Genomic DNA, 24,919 nt, shown 5'->3' with positions numbered 1-24,919 from the left:
AAAGCTGCCCCGCGGGAGTTTTCGAGCTGCCCGGCACGGCTGACCAAACCGTAACTAAGTTTCGTACACGCCCTCGAGCTGTGTTGACTAAATTCCTCGAGCAGATAATCACGAGGGTGGCGTGTATTTCTATATCCTTGAAGCAAGAGAAAATAAACCCAGCAATCTTCCGATCTCGGTTTATTTTGGCTGAAAATTATGTTTTTATACGCGTTGCTGACATGTTCAAACTTTAATATAAACTCTTTGTGTATTAATTGTCAATCTCTTTTAAATCTTATGGCATCAAATTATATTCTGCTTCATAATCAATAGAAATATTAAAAAAAAAATAAAATATCAGATCTTCTTTAATATATGTATTGTATTAATTCTCAAGAATTTTTTGCATAAATTATAATATACAAAACTGATATCACGAGTTTAAAAACATTTGTGATGATTCTACAAAGTTTAAATTCTTTATAATGTTTGCGAAAATAGGAAGAACTTAAATTATTTAAAAAGATGGTGTTTTTCCTTCGCTCTCTCGAAAACTCTCGTGACGTGCATGTCAAGAGATACATCTGGCTGGATTACATCGTTCATTTTCTCACACGCGCGCCCGTACGATTAATTGCCAGCGAAACTCCGAACCATGGGTGCGCGCGTAGTCGGCGAGTATTTAGCATAAAATGTAAAATAAGCCGCGGCTCGAGCATAAATTGTATTCCCATTAGGAGAGAGTCGCGGGGCGCTAGTCGGGTGAAGAGGGGGTACATTTGAATACGAGCGGATTAAAAATTAAATATTACCGCGGAAAGGGCTGGCGATTAGAGCGCGCACGGCAGGAATGAAAAACCATCCGTACGCGAAGGGCGGTGGAAAGGCAAAGCGATAGGAGGAAGGGGAGGCCCGAGCAACGAAAGTTGCGCAAAATAAAGCAGACGGCGTCATGGTTCTTGGCAAAAAAAAAAGAATTAAACGCTCTTTAATAATTCGCAATCGAGGCAACGAGGCGTTGTCCCGATTCGACAGCGAATTTTTTAGTCCGCACTTGAAAAAAGAACGAGATATCTTTCTGTTTCGCTATATCAATAGCGCTTATTAAAGATAAATTGAAAATTATTCTGTTGGCGGATAAACTAGCTCTGCGGTTAAATAAATTCTTTAGGATTTTCCAATGCGAATCTTTATCGAGGCACGGTTGATAAATCCGCGAATGCAAATATAATAATCGTAGCTGCAAATCACTGTACATTCTCTCGAGGCCGTGATATCGCCGCGGCTGCGGCGCCATAACCATTTTTCACAATTTCTGGCAGGCGGTGGCGGCGGCGGCGGTGGCGGCAACAGCAATGCGAGCCCGGCACAAGTGGCCGTATCTCGCGAGCTCTCTTTCTTCTCCGGGACATTAAGGCCCGGAGCGGCGCGAGCGAAACGGTTAACTAAGACATCAGTCATAATAGCGCGAGACAACCGGATGCCGTGGCAGGCTGAGGGCGCAAAGGGTCCTCGTAACTTCTCGTTTGCCCAGCTTTTGTTTGCGATATCCCCGCGCACGGCCGTGCGCGACGTATCTCTAACGTCAGAAACTGCCTTTATGTCTCGACGATGAGATCCGTACATCAAAGTTTATAGGCTAAGAACACAACGAAACGAGGTGTCGTTAAACTTGCGGCGAGATGCGACTCGTGAATACTCGATTGCGCGAACGATCATGGAAGTGTAGCGCGTGTATAAATGTATGCTTTATTTCAAAAAACTTTCAATTTTTTCGAGACGATTAGAAAGATATTTTATATTGCAAATTAAAAAAAAATTTTAATTATGATATGTATACAGGCAAATATTTAGATATCATAGGTGTCATAAATGTCATTTAATCAAATTTTTGTTATTTTACAGATGGAATAGCGCTGAGCATAAATGCAAGAGTCAACTTTAATGCGACGATTCTGTAAGTTGTTTCGTTTGTTTATAAAATATACTTGGATTACGAATCGGCGCAATCGAATTCGTAGCCATATAATTTTCTAGCGTTAGCGCTTACGCGATAGGCTGTATAAGATAGACAAATGTGTTCTGGTCAGTTGGGAAAGGCCGGGACGGGATGAGAGATTTACAAGTTTAGTTACCGGCGATCACGCCCTTGGGACTCGGGCTTGATGGGACGCGCTCTGGCTATCGATATGAAGTTGGGCAGAATTCTTCGTATACCAGAGTTGGCTGATAACTCTTTCCGGTCGAGCGATTGTTATGTAATTTGAATTTCGTAAAGAAAGATGTGTTGTGAAAGATGTGGTAACTGTCATTAAAATATTAGCGCTGAAAAGGTGAGATGTGTCCCGTAAAGATATCTTTGACATCGCCGAAGGATTTACGTGAACTAGAATAGCCCGGGTTCTGCCGACGTTCCGTCGCCAACAAATCTCTCCTACTTGCCTAACCGTTACGGATAGCCGGCCATTAGAGTGTCATCTTTTCCCACATTTATGAATGACCAGTCGCGGATAAGCCCTTGCGGAATATATCGCCGTAGAACCGGCCTACCTACATGCGCCGGCGCATTTGTTTGAATTACTTTATATCCTACGATTTTTTATTATCAGTATCTCCTTTGGCCATACGTGCCCATGCTGCGAGCGCACGAAACCGCAGAGTCTCCTCTGCCGAAGAAATATACCGCGTTCCCGTCTTATCATCTCTGGCGAAAAAAATCGTTCCTACGTATATCGGTTCATGAACTCACCCCTCAACTTTAAGTAGCATTCAATTTTCACAAAACGAGAACGAGATATTGGGAGATTTTCTTCAAACACATATTTATCTCTTATCTCATATTCACGAAGCCTAAGCAAACTATATTTTATAGAAGATAAATTTTACAAACGAAAAACATGATTATAAAGAAATTTGGTCGCGCGAATAAATTGAAGAGTATAGGAATGAGTCTCAAATTATATTGTCATTTCATGATAATATTTTTTGAATGCGGTTGCCAAAATATTACGCGTGAAAGAATTGAATGTATCAATCGACCGTGTCAATTTGCCCGACGGTGCTGCAAAATACAGCGTCACTTCGTCCCGACGATAGTCCGGATCGTCCCGTTCGGCGGTCCAAAACCGCGTCGCATAATGGGAAAATTTGCGTAAACGACGGTGTCATTAAGCGCTCCCTCTTGCGCGCCAATGTGCGTGGCGGTCGCCAATGTGGAGACGGGGCTATAACTCGCGGTAATACCAACCTAACCGTGTACCCATGATTATAACGCTGCCAATTAGTCAAGCCGGCTTAGGATGGCAACCGTGCCCCGGAACAAACGTCTATGTATGTATACACATGTGCGCATGTTCTCTCTCTCTATCTCTCTCTTTCGCCGCGTAGCATCCGCTACGATTCGATGTCGGAGCGTTGTCGCATATAAGAATGGCTACTTGGAAATATCCGACTTTTTACGCTGCAGACAAAGCCTATTGTCTTATTAATTTTTAGCTTTCACAGAATTTAAACAGCCTCCTCGAAATTTTCGTTAATACAAATTTTAAATTTTAAAATCGCGAGAATACTTGGAAAATTTTGAGTTATTTTCCGTTTAATTTCTTTACGTTATTTAAATTTGAGATTATAATAAGTTGATATCTTTCTCAAAAAGGAATAATCAATTTCAAATTTATTTATGGTAAAGTAAATGCGGCGAATATATTTCGACGTCCCATGTGTTCTGTTTGTAATAAAAGGATTAAGATGCGAGCTTTGTAGTGAGTAACGCGTCATTCTCCGCCGGTGATTACATCGGCGTTTCGCGATACATCGTCGTGTTTCATGCTATGTGGGAGCAGCGGCAAGTTTAGTAATTATTTAGCTAAATTGCGGAGCGCTTGGTGCCGCACGCCGCGGCGCGGCATGTGTTTGTAACCGGCGAAAAATCTCTGAATTAATGCTCCGCCATTAATTACGTTTATGAGTCCAAATTGTCTCGGTAGCACGGAATTTATGCAAATGTAGTTTGCGAATTCGACGATCACGTCTGCGGATGCCAGAAAGCGCGGCCTGGCCTAAAGCGCCAAGCGTGTCTGTAATTTGCTACGTAACGCGATGCGCGTACGTGATGCACAGTTGCAAACATCCCAAATATAACGATATCGTATAGAGTTTCCTTGTTTCGAGAAGTCTCATATATGTATAAAAGCATCCTTTGCAAGATAGTTCTATGCGCATGATATAGAATTTTGGAATAAGTCAAGCGTAAAAGAGAGTTAATATAAAATATTGTTAAATAATTAAGTCACATTAAAACGTATCTTTTATTTTGTCATTAATATTACATACAAGTTTAAGTAGCATTTTTATTATTTGTGTTTAGTCTCTCTCTCATATTCATATATTTAATTCTCGACGTTGAAAATAATGAATTTAATGCTCTACTTTCTACTGGGCGACAAACAATCTTCACAGACAGCTGACCAGCGATTTCGCGCGATATTAAATTTTACAGAAACATGCAATTGTAGTAGACTCTTGTTTTACGCTGCTATCCAAAGGTAACGTTGCGATAAAAATTGTATAATGCTCACTCGCGCCTGATTTCTCCCGTCAAGGGAATCAGATTTCCAATCCGATCAATCCGACAGGCCCGACTGACCGGTTAATTTTACTTTGTTGTACCACTACCGACTTTTTTGCCTTACCATCGAGCGCGGCCGCTGACAGGATAGGCAAACTGACGTATTCCGCACGACGGAGCGGAATGGAGCGACGGCGGGAATAACGTGCCCTTAACAAATCCGCAAATTGAAAATTTCCGGTGCGGCCGCATCGCTGATTTTTAAGAGGCGATCGCGTTTGTTTTCGCGTACGTCCTTTCCGCAGCTCCGATTTCAGAACATCAGCCCACAGTAGCCCGAAGCTACTTTTCTCTTTTTCGTGTTCATTTCGCCTTCTTCCTCTCTCTTTTTCGCTCTCTGACGCGCTACAGACTGTGTATCAGCTGTTTAATTAATTTCGCCTTGTCCCGCGCAAATGAAACGGAGGAATATAATATGCGATCTGACGCGTTGGCTTTAACAAACGTCCGGCCGTATTCGCGCACGTTGCCGCTTGTTTTTCGGAATACGTTTTCAAGATAGACTCGCATATATTATTCGCTAATAATTTTCTTGTTAAAAATTTTAAAGCAACGAGATTACGCGAAAATTAGTTTCTTTAGCTCAGAAATAATATGACATATAACTACAGTTTCCAAATTACAATATCTGTCGATATACTTGAGATGATGAAAATTAAAATTTAATTCTTGCTGTGATTTCTTGGCCTTTAAATTATAGAAATTAACTTAAATTAGTGTAGAATGCAAATATATGTGTAAAATACATATTAGGTTTGTATAAAATATGCATTAATCTCGTTAATCGAAAATTTGTCCATCTTTCGATTTGCGTTCGTTAATCGAGTACGGGCGGGCGACAGCGGGCGCTTTCACGGCTGTCCATCACAGCGGCCGCTATTAGGGTAGCTCTTGTAAAGTATGGATTTGGACCAATCGTATAGATGCCGCGGGATAGGCACCTATCGCGTATTTCGAGGACGCCGCGGGCCACGCTCGATACCAGCTTTATTAGTTCGCGGTAATAAATCAGGAGACAGATCAATTTTGCAGTGCCTCCCCTCCATCCTGATTTCCGTCCTGGGGACATCAGATACAAAATTTGCAGCTCGCTCGTGCAAACTGCATCGACGTTCCTTCCGGTTTTCAGCTCTGTTATCGAATATATCCACGCGGCGGATATTTCAAAAAATTTCAATGATATTAAGCATTGTGAGTTTGCGCTGCATTTGAATTTTTCAATATCGAGAAAGAGAATAAGCTATCCTTCTTTTTCAGAATTTAAATTTATTCTTTGTTTGATGTTGAATTTGTTTGCCTTTGATCTACAAGTCGCACTCTCGCGTTTAAAAAGCAAGTTTCATATTTATATCTGCATTGTTCTGACAGCTTTAAGAGATCACGCGCTATAATCTTTTCAAAGACTTTTTTTGGAATATTAGCTTTCGCACACTTTTATACCAATGCAAAACTATAGCACAAACGTAACGTTGATGACGGTATCGTATTATTGCTTTTTACGTTTACTTTTCATCCAAACTATAACAGAGCGCGGCAATTGAATTTTGCCAAAGCCAGACATCGCTCGTGCTCTCGCGCTGGCGAGAGCACGAGCGACATCCGTCAACAGTAAAATTCAAAGCGGCAACTTTTGGAAAAATATCGTCGCCCCCGGACGCGCTCGAAAGCGCGCGTGGCACAAACGAGAAGGTAAGCTCGCCGTTTGACGTTTTTCGACGGGTTAGTACGACGACACGTCCGGCACAGAAATTAGCGTTATCGTGCCCGACGCCGTTGGTTAACGATAGGCAGGAAGGGATGGATGTGAAAAGGGCAGGAGGGAGAGCTGCGTTCGCGAGGGTGACCAGGCGGATGGCTTCCATATACATACATCGACAGGCGCACATCGATTATATGCTCGATTAATTCGCGACCATGCCGAACCCTTGGTCCGTACGTCCGTCCGTCCATCCATTCGCTAACCCGCTCGGCCGTTTGCTCGTTCGCTCACTCGCTCGCTTGCTCGCGCGTGTACACACACGTACGCGGGATCGATCGCGTGCGTGTGGACATACGCACTTAGCGTTTGAAACTTTGCGCCTATTGCCAGTGAAATTTCGCTGAAAAGCAAATTGCTAAGAACATATTTTCAATTATAAAACATATAATCTGAATTTCTAAATTAATTATATAGTATAATTGTTTATAATTTCATCTACATTAATTATGATTATTATTAATTTTTTTTACTTATCAGTATAAAAAATGTCATTTATTGTTATAATGTAATACTAGACATAAGGATTCATAAAAAATTTATTTTTTAATAGTGTTATCATTTTATAAAATTATATGGGTTAAAATCTTGATAAACAAAATTTAATATAAAAATCCGACTTGCGCCCAATCTATTTAATACGTTACTTTAGGATAAACATTTTTAACAATTGTTTATTGAAACTCGCATTATATGAGCGAAGGACTCGCAATTGAATGATCGTCATTTCGCAAATTAAATGATCAGGTATATCAGCCTATAAGCCAGGGGTAAATCGATTATAAAAGATTTGTACATTGGTAAGCGGTAAATATAGCGGATAATTCACTGCGGTGTGAAGGTATGCGCAGTTGCCGGTCGCGTCAATAATTCAATTAAACTTGCGTAGATGCACAATGCCGATGAAGAATCCATCCGGTGCAGCGGCCACTTTGGGCGTCGACCCAGAAATTTCGCGTTCGCAGGATAGTCGATCTATGCTTGCAATTCTGCCAAGCGGAGGAAAGGGAGCGGAGGGAGGAGGAAGGGGGAGGGCGAGAAACGGCCAGGCGTTACGAAGGGATGGATTTGGATTTGAAGGGTGGCACAACGTGGAAGGAGGGGGTGGAAGGATCGGAGGTTGGTTGAGCAATTAGCGAGCCGTCAGTGGCACAGTGGCTGACAGGAGCCATACAACCTACTGCCTCTACCCTCCCCCTCCTTCACCCCCTCCCGCCCTCCCTCTTTTCCCCTCGTCATCCTCTCACCATCCACCTATATGGTTCCTATATGTGTACTCGTGTGCCTTACTCAGCTGGCAAGAGAAACCGACACGCGTTACCCCTAATTAGAATATCCGTTGGCCGCGATTACGGTATTTCGCCTGTATCGCGCGCGCTCGCCCCGTCCGTAAAGTTCTTTTCGTTTATGTCAAACACTTCTCTTTCTTTTCGCTCTAAATAATTATTTTTCCGCGTGTTAGAATGGATGCGAAAGAGTATTTTGATATGTTTTGATGATCAGGTACATTACTTAGCAAATTATTTGTTGACCGCGAACATGTTTCGGGATACATGTGGACTGCGATACGGCTTCTCTCCATAAAAGCATTATATCACTGATTAAATTCTGTTCTTAATGTTTAAAAAATGTTTAGAAGAAAACTTTTATTTGATATTCACGGTTATACAGATTTTTGTATATATGTATACAGCAGAATTTTAAATGTATCATACTTGAATACTGAATATTGCATATTTATTATAGAAATTTATTAAAAATATAGGATCTTCACGTTTATAATGCGCGAAATTTCAACTCCCACAAGAATGACAATTAGAAATTGCTTTATCAAACTATATTTTCGGGATATTTTCGCGAAATCATCGAGACTCGTTTTAAAACTTAGCGTTTTTGAGCGCGTCGAATTCCAATCGAAACCCTCGACGCGATATTAGAGAGGGGGCCGTAATCTCTCGCGAGAGTGAACTATCGCGCGCGCGCGCGCTCTTGGCGCGGACGAGGGGCACTGCAGCGAACGCAATTATAATTTTAATTTCGATGGTATTTAATAAAGGGGTGCATCCTGCTACTCGCTTCGTCGGGCTGCCGACCCTCCACAGCCTGCTATACGGTTCTATGTGGACTAATTAGCAGTTACGGCCTGCGGACTGCACGAATGCATTCTGCTGCTGCTACCGCCGCTGCTCTTTAGTCGCACACGTTACACTTTTGCATCTCGAACAACTCGCTCAGAAATCCAGAAAAAATATCGTCAGCATCCCCCTCGTCAAACGCGAGTTTCTTTTCCTTAACTCTTCAATTTTTGTGGATTGAGCGAGTATTTCTTTCAAAAAGTTTTCTATAATCGATGCATCATGATTCGATTATATTTATTTTTTTTTTCTCTTCCTCGCGCGCAATTTATATATTTCGTTTTCTTTATCTTGTAAAATTGTTTTTCAAACAAGACGCTTTAGAGATTTTACAAAGAAAGGATGTTATTCCTACTACATGTGAGACAGGTCGTCTCAAGAGACTATTTTTAACTGACTTTGTAGCTTTTTACAGTTTCCATGCGTGTCATTCGATTACGCCCACTTAGGGGCGCGTGGGATCCATTCCAAACCGTACGCTTAATTCAATGTCTCCCGGAAGTATTGAGTCGAATTAGTTTAGCCGGCGCGGTTAATCGTATTTCTGCGTACGCGACTTCTTTTTTTTTTGCCTCTTTCGCGAAAGACTCCGAAAGAGAGAGAGAAAGAGAGAGAGGGGTGCAGCGGGTATATTCGGGGTGCTGCCTGCGCACGTTGAATCGAATTACAACGTAGACGTGATGTGGCAATCGAATCGAGGCGATGACGGACGTACAACGAATCCATCAGGTCCGCTAATTGTCAAAGTATCGACGACACGGGCGTACCGAGAGGAGAGGAGAGAAGAGAAGAGAATCGACATCGGCACAACGTGAGTGCGTAATTAAGTTATCGTTTTATATCCGTTTCGTCTCGTGAGATGCCGTGGCGGCGTGACGTCACGCGCGCTCTCCCCGTTTTCCTTTCTCCTCACCCTCCTATCCGTCCCTTTAGCATCTTTTTTTCTCGATTTCATCGATTCCATCCAACCCTCGACGCGACCTTTTTTCTCCTCTCCCTCAACCCTCTTGCTGGTCGCCGGCCGGCAGTCGTCAACTCGCCGCGTTGCGCCGCGCGCGGCCGGTAGCGCGTTTCGGTCAATTTGCGGCCGAGTCGGGCGAACATTCGCGATTCAATTATACCGACAACGAAGTTTGCTCGGATCAAATGCCGAAAGGCTGAAAATCAATCCGGGGTGCGATCGGTTTAATGGGGGCACGCACCACGTGCCGCGGCCATTATAGAGCATACCCCTCGCCCCGTCACTGCCGCCCCCGCCTCGCTCCCGCCACCGCGCTTCTCCGTCATCAACCCCCTCGATCTCACCCGCTCTACTCTATCCCCTTTCCCCACTCTTCCCATCCCCGCCGTGCATTCTCCTATCTATTCATGCACGTATCTATGCGGTGACTTGATTTTTTCTCGCGCGCCATTTGGAATAAGGCTCACGAAGTCTCAATCTAATAATTTGATTTATATATTTAGAAAATTTCTCATCATTTTTTATCACAACCTTGGAGATAATATTAAAGCATTATAGATTTTTCTGAGAAAAGTAAAAAATAAAATATTTAAATTATTGATTATCAGTAATTGACCAAACATAATCGCCATTAATTTATATTGGTATTTTCACATAAAAAACAGCCAATGTATTATAAAAAATTATATGTTGCGAGTGATCTAAATTTAAAAATAAATCTATAGTCATGATTATTAATAAATATCTATATAAATTACTAAAAAAATTATGTGAGAAAGAAGATACAACACATGCCTTTTTAAACTGAAACATTTGCTTTAGATAAATGAAATTGTGTATGTATACTTGAAGACGTTGAACTTTAGGTCAACGAAATCGCACATTTCTCTCCTGCCTTCGTATGGGAATACAACCCGCAACAGATATCCGTAAAGACCCTCTTGCGACGGTGAACCGCGCCATCGGAAGTTTCGCCGTATCGAGTGGTGCGTTGCGCGCGGCAAGGGATGGGGGTGTCGGCCGAATATATTAGCCCGGGCCATTAACTCTCCCCGGGGAAAAGGAGCAGCTCGAATTCTGCCGAAGATATTACACACCGATTATTTATCCGCCACCGTTTGCCGCGAGGCGCGCGATTCGACGGGTCGTGCGATCGATCGTGGCTTATAAATCGTGCCGATTCGTGCGCCCGCCGATTCAAGATCCATCAATCGCCCCGCAATCGAAACCTCTCACCCCTTTCCTAGATGTTTAATAACCCCCAGCTGGCCGCTCAGAGCGATGCACGTGATAGCGGGTAAGCTTGGGGTGAGGCATCGCGGCTCGGCGAAAGGGTGTCGGAGGAAGGTGAAAGGGAAGAGAGAGAGAGAGAGAGAGAGAGAGAAGTAGGAAAACGAGGGCGGAAGGGGGTAGGGTTGAGTTGCATATGAGCGATTGCCACACACGGCGTGTAGCGCCGGCCGTGGCGGCGGCATTTACGTTAATTAAATTTCCCCAGGCCGTAGAACCGATCCTCCGGCCCTCCTCACTTTCACCATTTGCTTCTCTTTCTCTCTCTCTCTCTCTCTCTCTTCCTCGTCGACCATCAGCACTCGGTTCCTCTGTCCCCGATCCCTTCTCTCTTTTCGCGCGACCGCTGGCCCCAGCATCAATCATTGCACGCTCAGGCTCACTAGCTGGACTCCACGTCGGAGGATCGAGTCGCGAGAGACTGTTTGAAATTGCGAGAGCGCGCGCACGCATACCCCACTGTTATATTTTCTCTCTCTCTCTCTCTCTCTCTCTCTCTCTCTCTATTTCTCTTTCTCTCACCCACCTTTAATTCGTGAACCCAGGGATAAGCACCGTTGAACTGACCACCCCGATGCCTTTCGTAGAAGCGTCAGCGAGCGAGCGTGCGTCTGTCTGTGACGTGTGCCGCTCAAAAGCTATGATTTCGCGTTAACTAGTGACCAGCACCAATTAAAGGCCGCTGGACAACTTCCTTGTCGCGCACTCTTAAATGCCACACGAGTGATTCCAATTTCGAATGCAGGGAAGAGTGCAGTGAGTCGAGAGAAATAGTTAAATAATCGATCGCGTTATAGGATAAATCTTTTGGAAGCATCAGATATGTACGAAAATTCGATCGACTATACCTTGTTTTGGAGAGAATTTCAATTAATATTTTATTAGTTCTTTAAATACATATGCTCTTTTTCATCAATAATTTGTTATTGGATATGATCGGATATTTCAGAAATTGAATTCTGAATGTCTGCGCACACATAGCAAGATCCACCATCGTCTCCTCGTCGATCTTATAATCGACTTTGCGGAACAATTCTATAATCCCTTAAACTTAATTAAGGGCGAATGAACTCAGGTCGTGGGGCAAGACTCGAGTTAACTTCGCTATAAACAAGAACAATATCTTCCTCCTCGTGGTACGGGAAACTTCGTTATGGTTTCGGGAAGATGGGCACGCGCCGGTAATGTAAGGCAGTATCCGAAGACAGTCGTAAGAAACGGAAATAAAAGATCGGCCTGGAGGATCGCCGGCGGCTGTCCAATGTAATCGCTTGTAAAAATGTAATAAAGGATCAAAGAGCGCTCGCCCGGCGAGAAGAACATTGCGTGCTGAGACGGATAAACCAAATAAAGCGATCCGTTCTTGAGCGATATGTCTTTCCATTTTCATTCTTTTTTTATGCGCTAATATTAAGTAAATTATTACTAAATTAACGACATATTATAATTTGTGTCGTACATTACTTAGGCCGCAGAGTTCATTTTTTTTTTATCTAAAGATTCTTTGGCTTCAAATTGAAATTGACCGTATTTGAATATCTTAAAAGATATATGTCTCAAACTCTATGTAAATATTATTTAAATATATAATATAATTAAAAAGCAAATATATAAAAAATAATTTTAGCTCTTAGCATTCGGTGTGTTATTCAGCGCGCAAATAGTTTATATTTATTTATTTAACGTCAATTACATATCAATTTTGAAATAATCATAGTGCGTTCTCGTCATATAATCTTATCTCGAATGGTATTTATTCGACTGGACACACGAGCAATCTCGCGGATCTCGTTTCGCTAGATATGCACGTGCGGAAAGAATTCAGACAATACGATACCGGCAGAAGGAAGACGCGACAGGGTCTTCGAAGTTCTCAAAGCACGAAGTATCCGCGCTCTTTATCCGAGAACATTTTCCTGAGCTGGCGGGGCATGTTGAAGGCATGCCTATGTGTATGTATATCGTGCATCCTGTCGAGAGAACGCACCCTCGAGCGCGAGCCTGTGCCCGAAAGGGCACTTGTCCGCGACCGGAGTATTTCATATTTACCTATCAAAGGTGGGCGCTTTGTGCAGTTTATATTAAATCACGGTACAGTTACGGGATGTCAATAAGACAGGGCCTTCACCCTTCGCGGCATTTTCCCGCTGTCCTTGCCGATGTTCTCGTATACAGGATGTCTCAGACTTATCGAAACTCTTTTTATAAGAAGCCAAAGATACTTAAATTATAAGTGATTTGAAAATAAGAGAATTTCTTTAGTAAAGATTAAGAGTAGATAGTATAAATATAATTTTTATTTAATTCTAAGCGTTTCTTTTATTTTGATAAATTTCTAATTTGGAGATTATAGAAGGTGTTTATAAAGATATTTAACATTTATAATTAAAGGCTTTCAATAAATGATAATCTTTCCCGGAATTTTCCTTAGATCGATTCTAAATTGGTCAAAAAATTTGCAGATAAAAAAATGATTCGTCGAGTGGAGACACCCTGTGTATCTGTATCCTCGCTCTTGCACTCCTGTATATAGAGCACACATTGATATTAAACTGGGGAAAAATCTTATACGAACCACCGGACACGTTGCGATGATTGTCTGATATTTTTGAATGCCTCGATAAGTATGCAAATAAACCAGAGCATATCGAATATCTGCGCATGTTATACTACTATGATTGCTGAATAATAAAGCAAAGTTATAAATCTGTATATTTTGTTAGAGACATTCATTCAATAAATCCCGTGCTCGTACATGCCCGTGCATCTTTTATCCTAATAATCGCATATATAGGAACGACATTGATAACAATAACAATACGATAACAATAACCATACCGGCGTAAACAGTTATCATTCCCGGCTCCTATTTACCTCTTCGCGAACGCTCGATGAATTCACATCCTACAAGCGGAAAATCCAAATTGCCAACAAACTGGATTTTGTTTTGGGGTTTCAATATTTTTCAATATATACATTTTTTCGTACATCAAAATTTTATGGATACGTCGAAATAAATCGATGTCGTGTGAAAAAATGTTGACAAGTGAACGGAAGGAACAAGGAGGATTTAATACTTTGTTTATCATTCGTTATTCGATTCCTCGATTTATCGGAAGAATGCGAGAGTATCCTCTTCATTGTGTTTCACTCTTCTTTGTTTCGCTCGCTTACGCATACGATCGACTATCCAGCCCTCTCTCTTTCTCTCTCTTAGCGCGCACATAATCGACGAGAAAATATAATGGAAATCAACCCGAGCGAAGTCGCTCGGAATTAATGAATGAAATCAAATCAGTCCCGTTTGTTGATTCGTCATTGACGGGTGGGGGCAAATCGCGAGAGAATGTTCGGAACACGGGAGGTGAGGAGGGTCCGTTGCAAATTCCGATCGATATGATGCATACATACCCGGATCCCAACTGCGTTATTACCGTCGAGTGCCATTAAGACTTCCAATTAGTCCGACGTTCTCTGGGAGCGTGCGTGCGTGCGTGAGTATATATGCATGCGTGCGTGCTCGCTCCTCGTCCGAAAAAAAAAACAAAAAAAAAAAAAACTGCGGACTAAAACCCGGACGCGGTTTCATCCGGAGACATCCAAGCGAGTATAAAACGAAAAAAAAAAAAAAACAAAAACAACGATCTGCGTGGTCGATAATATGACCGCTGTAACGTTACGCGCCTCGCGCGATTACAAGCGCTATGCGCCCGGTACCCGCGCGATCCCGCAAACGAGCGCACTCTCCGCCCGCCGATATCAGTCACCACTTTCGGACTCAATAACACTTACGGATAGGCTCCGGATGTGCTATTTCATCTGTACTACTACATGCCACTAGTTCCGCATCAATCTGGACACGGTATTCTGTATCGCGCGCCCCCGGCAATGTTGCCAATTTACGAGGAATACACACAACGGATCTCTTTATTTCTCGAATTATTTTCGTAAGAGTTATTATTATCTCCTCGATTTATTCAAGATTCATATATCGCGTCGTGGTCGCGAACAATTTTTTTTTCCACGATATAAGTAGATAAGACTGATCGCGCGTAACGAGGAAGAAACGCTTTCGATGATGCTTCCTCGCTCCCGCGGGGAGAAATCTATCCGTAGCTTATCTCATTTATTACGCCCCTGTTTCGTCCTCGTTCGACGTTTATTTTACAACCCTCAGATAGGGGCGAGTAACGTCTTTGTTTTCACCGCAACATCCTCCTACCGGAGCGAAACCCTGTCGTCGTTCAGGAATCGCTTCGGTTTGCGAAACGGAATGAGACAGAAATATAGGAATGACAGTAAGAAAGATAAGGAATAGCGAGACCTTTCCAATTGTCTTCTTCTCTTTCTATATTACAGACCAAAATCTTTCAATAAACGAATTAAATCGTATTATATTTTTAGTTTAATAAGTTCCCTGTCGTAATCTCATCAAATATGATATCATCTCTCTGATAATCGCACATCAAATATATACTGAATAGAGTAACAAATTTATTTGACAAGTATCAATTTTATTTATTTGTAATAGATAACTCGAGTAAAAATTGAGTGTAAAAATTTCTCTTTTTATCCTTAACATTTTTTCTTCAAATACGATCCGAATATTACTATCTACAATATCTTAATACATCAGTATGACAATACTATTTTAGATTTTTAATTTGCTATTATTTGGTTTATAATCAACAGAAAATCATTCAGAAAAATAATCCGTCAGTTATTTTGAGCCACGTAATACATTCTATTTTTATCAGGAACAATGAAAAAAAAAATTAAAAATATCTCTTGCTACTAGATACGTTATACAATTTAAAATTTGTTGAGCATAATTTATAAATTATGTAGAAATAGGAAACATAAAGAAAATAAGTTAGAGTGATGAGAGAAGAGGGAGAGAACTTAGAGCGTCCGAGGAAGGAGATTGGGTTGGAAGAGAGAATACGTAGTTGTTATAGCGAGCGCGAAGCAGTCGGGGCTGCCAGATAAGGCGTGGGCATAAACGTCCGCAGATAAGGGTAGTTTGCACCCCCGTTGTGGACAGTTAGCCTTAAATGAGCTGGGGGTGAGACGTGTAAAGGCCTTTGTTGCGTCGGTCTCATCTTTCCTGGCTTTTGAAATCAGTTTTGTCGTTGACGATTCTATTCCATCGAACGTCGGAAAAGTTTAGCGATAAGAATCACATTATCCTTTACGCTAGATTGAAGATATATATCTTTATTGTACTTTTTCTTAACCATCATAATAATAATGAAAAAAATAATAAAATAATCTCTCAATTTACACATCTATATAAAATGACGAATGAGTCTTAATTTTTCTTAAATCCTTATCAGATGTCTGAGAATTAATCCCGGAAAACGAGCATCTTGCATAAATCTTTTTTCGGCGGCAAAAGCGAAGACGCGAATTTGCTTGAGCAGGAGGTTGAATGGAAAAACGCTGCGCGCACAAATCCGGCGATCCGGCGATCCTTCACAAACGTCGCCCGTACAAAAATCCTGTCTCGCCGTTCTAAATTCCGCTTATCTAACGGCGCTTCGACAGTAATGTGCCGGCGTATTATGTAGAACCGAGTACGACGCTCTGCCGGGCCGTCCCTTCTACCCGGTGGTAGACCACCGAGCGGCGGTGCCGTTTAGCGTCAGATAGCGGAAACGTATGAGAGACGGGGTGAATCCACCCTTATCTTAAGGGTAGCTACTCAATAGCCGCGCCGAAATTCCTCTCGTTCTCTCGCGTTTCTCGTACCGCAGCTATCTCCGCATGCCACACGACTCGATATTTCTTGCGCGTTTAAATTATTTTGCCGTTTTCTCTTCCGACGAACTTGCCCATTATGCGAAATTACGTGGGATACATTTGCTCATGCCGCGCTCGAAAACATTGCCGTACATTGAGCGAGGATTGAAAACCTTATCGTGGGGAACGGAGAAGAAATATGAAGGAAGGGCAATGCGTATATATCTATGCTTGAATTGCATGTAAACAGGTTTGTCGAATCTGTATTAAGATATAAATTCACTTGCATTTTGTCTCAACAGCATTAGATACTTGAAATTTTATATACATGAATGCTAACAATTTAATAATATTCTAAATAAAAAATCAACGGAGACTTAATATTTAAGAAGAGAGCGCTTATGCCTCGTCAAAAAAGCCAATTGCCGATTTATTTTTATTTTTCTCTTTTATTAACGTTATTTTATGCGTTGTTTTCGTATAAGAAATTTTATTGCATTTAATATTCGATGATTAATATAAAGAACAAACAAAGTATTTGACAACAGCTCGCCAGTAGCTTATAGGACGCACGCGCATAATTTAATGCTCGCGGCGATGGAGCCCACGAGGTGAGTGAGCTCCATGGGACGCTTAGGGTTACTTATACTTCGGTAGGGGTATGTGGGTAATGTGCAGGAGTGCCTCCGGGTAGGTGCTTGAGGTAAATCTAATAACGTTGTAATGCCGTTACCCCCCTCAAAGTTGGTCCCGTAAGTTTCTGCCGAGCCTGTTGGCTGCCGTGCCGAGAATTCCTAACGCGCGTGTACCATTTTAGCTGCCAACGCGCGTATACGCTAGGCAGGATCTACAAACTTAGAACAGAGAGAAAAAAAGAGGAAGAAGCTTGAGACAAAGGAACACACGGCCGTCGTACACTTTCATGCGGTTCTTTGCTATTTATCGCGAGAGATCTTGTCTACCTCAGAGTAGAATTTTATGCGAGCTCTTTTTATATTAACAGATTATAAAATCATAATCGTTTTTCCAAAACAATAATCAATTCTATTTTTAATTTTTAATCTTAGTATATATTTATGATTCATGGCTGAATGAATTTTTCAATGATGCAGTAGTCACAAAGCTTACATCAAGATAATCGAGCAGCGATTTAAATCGATATGGTTTGCCGATTAAAAACTTACGATAGGCAACAGGTAGCTGCTAATATTAATCTCTATCAAGCTCTCGGTAAAAACGCGCGCGGATTTCAATGAGTTTCGAAACAGCATCGACGCCTCTTTTTCTCGCCAAGTCCGCTCGATTCACCTTTTGTTTCTCCTGCCTATCCACCTGCACCTTGCCGTTGTCAGACGACCTTCCTGTAGATATATGTCACGAGCGAAGGTAAGCACTCGCAGTCACCCGAGGGTGTTCTGCAAACTACTTGCTCGCGAAAAGTTCAATACAACTTCATAACATCGGTGTTTCGAGGGCGAATTAAGGGACGAGAAGGGGGGCTCGAGGAGCGTGTATGCCTCGTCGGCGGGGCGAGGCAGGACGAACCGACGACGAAAGCGGGGAAAGCGGGTTGGTGGTAAATTTGTTCTAGCGTGAGCTTACATGGGTTACGTTAAGTACATACGCGTCTGGGGCTCTGGTTAGCTATAATCTACTGAAGCGGAGAAATACGCCTAGCGTGTGTATACGAAACTTGGAGCGGCCTGTAGCGCGACGAAGAACTCGCACGCGTGAATTCGCAAAGTTTCTCTCGTCGCTGATGAATTGTGCAAACGAAAGCGTCGCAGCGACGAGCACTGATCTTAGACGGCTTTCTTCTTTTTTTTTTCTCTTTGAAGATTTCCCTTAAAAAAAATTATGCACGACAGTACATATGTAATTAGATAGACAAATGTGTAACACGACATTGATTATTCGACCTATTCTCATTTGCTGATCTTGAATCGTTCTTTTCTTTCCTCGCCTTTCTTTTTTTCTTATTGCATCTCTCGATCATACACCGCGATACGTGCACGCATACATTCACATATCCGCGTGAAAGCAACTCGCGGAGATAAAAATCAGTAATTAGCCCGGACCATTATGGCGGCTGTGTGAAAAATTAGCGAGTTGTGGGGGGGTAACCACCCTTCCGGGCATAATCCTTGCATCGAGAACGCCGCGTACCAGCGTGCATCCAACCTCCTGTCTCTGATTTATACGGGTTTGCTATTAATTATACCCACCCACTAGTGCGCGCTCACCCTTCCTCCACTTTCTCCATATCGTCTCTTTGTCCCTGTCTTTTTCTCCATGTCTACTTTATCACTGGTTTTTGTTTTTTAATCTTTATACATGCTTGAGCTTTTGTAAGCGCTTATTTACGTCTATATAATTAGCAAAAAAAAAAAAAAAGAAATTTATAAGAAAGACTTCTTTTATAATTAATTTTAAATAAACTTAACTTGATAAACATATAATGCTTGAAGGTAAAAAATTGCAAAAAAAGGAATATTGAATTTTTATAGAAAAAAATGAATAATGTTATTGCGAAATAATTCAAATAAACAAACAAAATTAAAGTAAAATTTATTTAAGATAGATATATTAAGAGAAAAGAAAGGAATGTTTATTATAAAATGAGATTATTTTTGCGAAAAAAAATCACATCGAATAACAAATATCGATTTTGCGCGCTTTCTCCGAATCAACTTTCGGCCGTTGCGCCAAATGTTTTTATTTTGTTTTACACGCGTCAAAGAATTCGAGCCATCGCGTCGAGCCGAAAATTCCGTCCCGGGTTTTGCGCCGGTCGTTGTTTCGACTGGCGCTGGCCGGACTCGACGGACTGCGGCGCAATTAAATTAAATGCTTCGGATTAATTGTTCGAAAGCAGTTAAATTAGTTGCGTTTGTTTCGCCCGATTTTTGCGCAATCTCGCTGCGGAATGCGTGAGATGCACGCATCGGGGGAATTTCGTTACCCTCGCGCGTTATATAGCTCGGTGCCCTGCGAATTCAACGCGATGCAAACGTATCAACGCGGAACGGCGGCGTGCCCTGAAAAATTCATTTGCAAAAGCCGCATTCGACGCACCTCTGTCACAATGAGCGAGAGAGCGATTGAGAGCAATGTGCTTTGCCCATATTCGATTAAAAGCTCAAACAGAAGTCGACCTAATTATTAATGTAATACACAGGTAGATAATGTATATTTCATGACCGTAACAATGAATTTAATTCGTGTAACGTTCAATTTTTAAACATCACTGATCAGAATTAAACCGCTAAATACAACATTTATAAATACATATAAATCTATATTTATCATTTTATATTTCCATTTTCATTTTAAATACAATTTCATATTTGGAATAAAATGATGAATTATACATGATCTCTTTTGTATTTTATATCAAATATTATTAAGAACAAATAAAAGTATAAAATCAGAAAAGGAGGATGCTGTCATCATTCCTGTCCCTACAGTGGTTCGCAATTTTCCTTCGATAACACGACGAAAATTCCCCCTATTATTACGCATACCAGCAGCCGCTGAAGACCATCCCCAATGCCCCCCCGTCTCGATGATGCTCGGCCGGCCAATCCCTGTTGAGGATCGTATATCCCGGTATACTCTCGGAGCGGCCGAGAGCCGTGTCCTAGAGTGCAGCTGCAGCGCCGGCGCGCCGACTCTTGAGCTGCATTGCTCGGATTCTGGCGAGGATGCGTCTAGGAGCGAGAGGCTGACGAGCTCGCAAGTAACGCGCCGATAGACATGGTCAGTCTGGCATCCGGCCGCAAGCTCTCGACCTCATCGGCAACCATGAGATACGCTGAGCTGCCCGAGTCTGCACCGGGCTTTCGAGCTCTGCGTCTCCCTCCCCCCTCCTCCCCCTTACATCCCTAAGATAGAGAGACGATCCTGATGCTCGCCCACCCCCTCGCTGCTTCTGCAGCGGGTGCGAGACGCGACGTACCGAGGCGAGATATGCATCATTTGGTTACCCGACTGGCCGACTAGCGCGTCTCCCGATCGGCGTGCCACCCAAATGCATCCTCGATCGGATTGGCTCCCGGCGATCCGGTATGCGAAAGGGTCCTCCAGTCAAGATTTTCAGCATAACTATGCGAGCATGCAATGTCGGATTCGGATCCCGATGAGTCTGCGTTCCGATATGTCCGCGTGTCGACGCGGCGAGCCCGTTATTATGCACTCGTGTGCTTCGTTACCGGAGAACATTACGTCGTTCGGTAACCGTATAATAGTAGCGCAAGAGTAATGCGGGGCGTTAATACGAATACCGTATCGGCGCACATTCGTATCGTATCTCGCTTTTCATTACTTGATCTGTACTTTTACTTCTTGAAAATATTGTCAATTACACGAGAAAATCGATTCGCAGAGAATCGAACATCTAATAAATCTGTCATATTTAACTTTTATCATTTGTACTTTTATTTGATAGATAATAGGATATCTATGTGATGTAAAAATTTACATAAGACTGCCGTTGGATTTTTGCTGAATATCCGATGTACCATGGTAACAGAATAATCATCGTTTATATTTAACTTCATTTGGATTTTAAAATCCGATTAAATTTCTCGTGCCGAGATTTCCCGAAAAGATGCAACGATTCTTTTTCTGTAAGAGTTTAACGAACGCGACGGATACGCGATACACGGATCGTTCGTCCGGTAACGCGCATACCCGACACCGAAATTGCATACCTCCGTGTACGCGTACACATACGGGCTGGAAACAAACGAATAGGGCGCCGTAAAGGGTCCGATGGGACGAGATGGCGAGGAGACGCGGGCGGCGGGGGCTGACTCGGGGGGGTTAAAGGGAGCGAAATGGCGGTGGATGGTGGTGCCGGTGACTCGGTCGCACGTAGAGACCGAGGGGTTTGGGAAACGTAATCGCTCTGGCCTCGCGCGCCTCAACGGACTGTCCCTCCCCCCTCCCCCTCCCTTTCACCCCCACATGCGTCTCATCTTTCTCTCTTTCTCTCGTTCTTCCCCCACGCTAGCGCTATTTATTGCTCACACTCGGCCGGTTCACAACATAAATATGTTACACCTATGGCCGCATCTATTGCACCGAGTCCGCGAATTCCTCCACTGTCGGCCGAGCGAAGAAAAAATGTCCGCAAAAGGGGCGAATAAATAGATTGGTATGTTTTGCGAATAAATTGGCTCGTTTGCCACACTGGATGTTGTGATCATATATACTTTGAAATAAGATAAATTTCAATATTTTTAATTAATTAACATATTATGATATACATAATTTAGCAATATAAAACATAATATTATATTTCTTTCTCTTTCTTATACATATATATATATATATATATATATATATATATATATATAGCGTGTTACATATAGAATGTTCCAAGGTTTAAAACTTTTTCCACAAACTAAAATTCTATCTTTATGGATTTCTTAGCGCCAATCGAGAATTATTTTCTTATTTCTTTCTTAATAAACATATAAAAAAAGATGATTTTTAATGCAATTAAAAATAAAAGATTTTTTTAGAAAAATTGAGCTTCAGAGTAAATAAATAGTAAATATATAATAAAATGACATTTTTTAATAAATAAATTAAATAATATATAAATTTTATTGTATTACACTTTTGTGTATAATTTAAAAGTTTTAGTTGCAAAAACATCTAATTAAAAATTATAAATTTGTGATAATTAATGCTTCAGCGTATTCATTAGAAAAAAATTGTAAATTAGCCAGAAAATTCATAGTCTATATAAAACTTAAAACGCATTAGATTTGAAATATATATGTACATATAGAATCTATTTTTTAAAATTATTAGATATTTATATATATAATTATAAATCATAACTATTTTACTAAAAAAATTGAAAATTGTTTAAAATATAGATTTAAATATTATATATACATTATTTTTCTCTCGTTTTATTATTCTGAATTTATTTTTGCCTCGTTTTACGCAGAAAATTCCATCAACTTTTTTAAATACTTTCATGTTACACCCTCAAGAAGTGCTTCTCTTAGGGTGTACGAACATAGGGTGTCTATTTGAAGGGTAGTAGCATCGAGGGTTAAGTTTCAAAGATAAAAGAAGGACCAACTGTTGAATATCGGCTCTCTTTCAGCCGACGCCAAGTGCTATTATACATCAAAGTTTCTTATATGTAGTGCATCAAAATTTTTTATATATTCTCACATAAGCGAGTCATAAAAGATTAGTTATAAAATTATAGCATTGTCTTATATCAAACTAATTTTCATTCTACGCAAATTAACAGTTTTATTTCGTACAAATTTTTATATATTTTAATAATACAAGATACTCATATATATATATATATATATATATATATATATATATATATATATATATATTAATCATAAGATAAAAAATTATAAATATGAATTAAAATATATTTTTAATTAATTATTATAATATTATCATAATTTCATAAATATAAACAGAAATGGAATAGTATACGTAATATCGTATACCTTAATAATTTTTTTAATTGCAGAATAATATAATATATCTTATTAATCGTAAAAGATTAATGAAATATTTTTTCGCGTTGTGATTTTCATCCTTTTTATTATGCATGAAATTTTTACACTATCGAATAAAATAGCTGATTTTACGCAAATACATTTCTATTATTCATATGTTTACTCTTACAAATATTTTATCTCAAAGAGATGTAAATGTATATATGATTTTCAATTATCATTAACTACTACTGAAAGTTATATTCAGCGACCATATCATTGATTAGACACAAGATACAAACTGAAAGAGACATACGACATATATAAGTGACTATAAAAGAAATGTATTTTAATTTATATTGATTAAATTATTTATATAATTTTGCAAATAAAGCATATAGCATATAAAGTAAATAATTTTCTAACCTTGTCTGTGATTCACGTTGAAATGTCTTTGTTGGTAGCTCTTGATTCTCAATGATGACTCTATCTCAGTAGATTTTCCGAAGCACGACTAAATTTTTCACGTCACAATAATATAATATAACGACAACAACTCAAGCGATCGTTTATATAAAAATTGAAGTCGGAGGGGAATGGAGAATGAGAAAGAGAGAGATAAATGTCGGAGAAAAAGGGTGAGAACAAGTAGGGGGGAATGATATAGAGAGTTGAAGGGTATATGTTAGAGAAAAAAGCTATTGAAGTGATTCGCGCGAAAAGGTAACAATGATCTCGGAGAAACGCGTTCTCCGACGAGAAAATATCTTCGCGTTACTTCGAGCTTCCTCTCCCCCTCTCTCTCTCGTACGCTCTCTCGCAAGCGCCCGCTTTCGCGCGCGCACCGGGCTCTCGCAGCTCCGCGAATGCACGTGCAACTCGAACGCGTGCCACGTGGTGTTTGGTCGGAGTGGCACGGCCGCGAAAGCCGGAGCCGGAACGGCGAGCTTGCAAGCACCCGGTGCTTTCCATTGGTCGATGGGTGGAAACTGCGCATGATTGCGGGTGTGGCCCGAGCTTGAGGGGTGGAATAAGCTCGGATCGGCGATAGGACACCCCGTGAGAGGGCACGTCTTCGTGGGTGGTCACCGGGTGCCCCGGTCGCCATCCCGCCCCGCTGAAAGCTCGAAAGCTCTTTTTCCTTAATCTCGTAACGAGCGCGAGAACCGCTCTCCCGTCCGCGTTTCCAACTTGCGAATTGGCTTCTTCCGCGCGAACGGGCGTGCTCTTTTGTGGCAATGGTATGGCGGCACTCAAGTGTTCATCATCGCGTGGGAAATCGCGCGGCGAACGCAAGAGATTAAGTCTCAAGTAGTAACGTCAGCGTCAAGTCAGACACCTCGGTATACGTATAAAAATGTCTCGACAAAACGATCTTGGAGCGAATAAAATTTTATAAGAAGAACAATGCAAGAGATATAAATTGAAAAATGAAAATGTATGTAATTGTATAATAGCAAAGTTATTTAATGCTATTTTTCTCAAAACATGCATTGCATTAAATCGGAAAACAATACCAATACATTTTTCATAAATGAATGTCTCTAATTGTAAATATTGAGAAATCTCGAAGCTATTATATTCTGAGAAAAAAAACAATTTTTTAGCGTGATTTATGAAATAAATTAAAAAGAGAGTATATTTATTTATTCTAAATTGTTATCCAAATCTTCCATTTTTATTAATCCGCTATTTGAGCCAATAAAATTATCAGTATAAAACGCAGAAAACATTTTCTCATATAATATTTAGAAATAACGATATTAAGTTAAAAAAAAATATTAATATTGACCGCGATAGTGATGTAGAATAGTTTTCCTTTTTAGCAACAGGTGGAAAGCGTTCGAAATGCATATCACAAAAAAGAAAAAAAAAAAGAAAGAAAAAAAAACAGGAAGAGAGAGTTTCGAAAGAACGGGATGATGAGGGGAAATAAAG

The 24,919-nt window shown here is 40.9% G+C and overlaps 1 protein-coding gene across 3 annotated transcripts in view; it reads right to left on the bottom strand.

The window, feature by feature from the left end:
* LOC126850856 (LIM domain only protein 3-like) overlaps nt 1–23,864 on the bottom strand; it is a 77,955-nt gene extending 54,091 nt beyond the window's left edge. For all 3 annotated transcript variants that reach the window (XR_007687602.1, XM_050594260.1, XM_050594261.1), the window contains exon 1: nt 23,408–23,864. The gene's annotated coding sequence lies outside the window, so the exon portion shown is untranslated. The remainder of the gene's footprint in view (nt 1–23,407) is intronic.
* Nucleotides 23,865–24,919: the final 1,055 nt, after the last annotated feature.

Source organism: Cataglyphis hispanica, chromosome 7, assembly GCF_021464435.1.
Source record: "Cataglyphis hispanica isolate Lineage 1 chromosome 7, ULB_Chis1_1.0, whole genome shotgun sequence".
NCBI classification, from domain to species: domain Eukaryota; kingdom Metazoa; phylum Arthropoda; class Insecta; order Hymenoptera; family Formicidae; genus Cataglyphis; species Cataglyphis hispanica.
The sequence above is the reverse complement of the archived record's forward strand: the minus strand, read 5'-3'. Positions and strand labels throughout refer to the sequence as shown.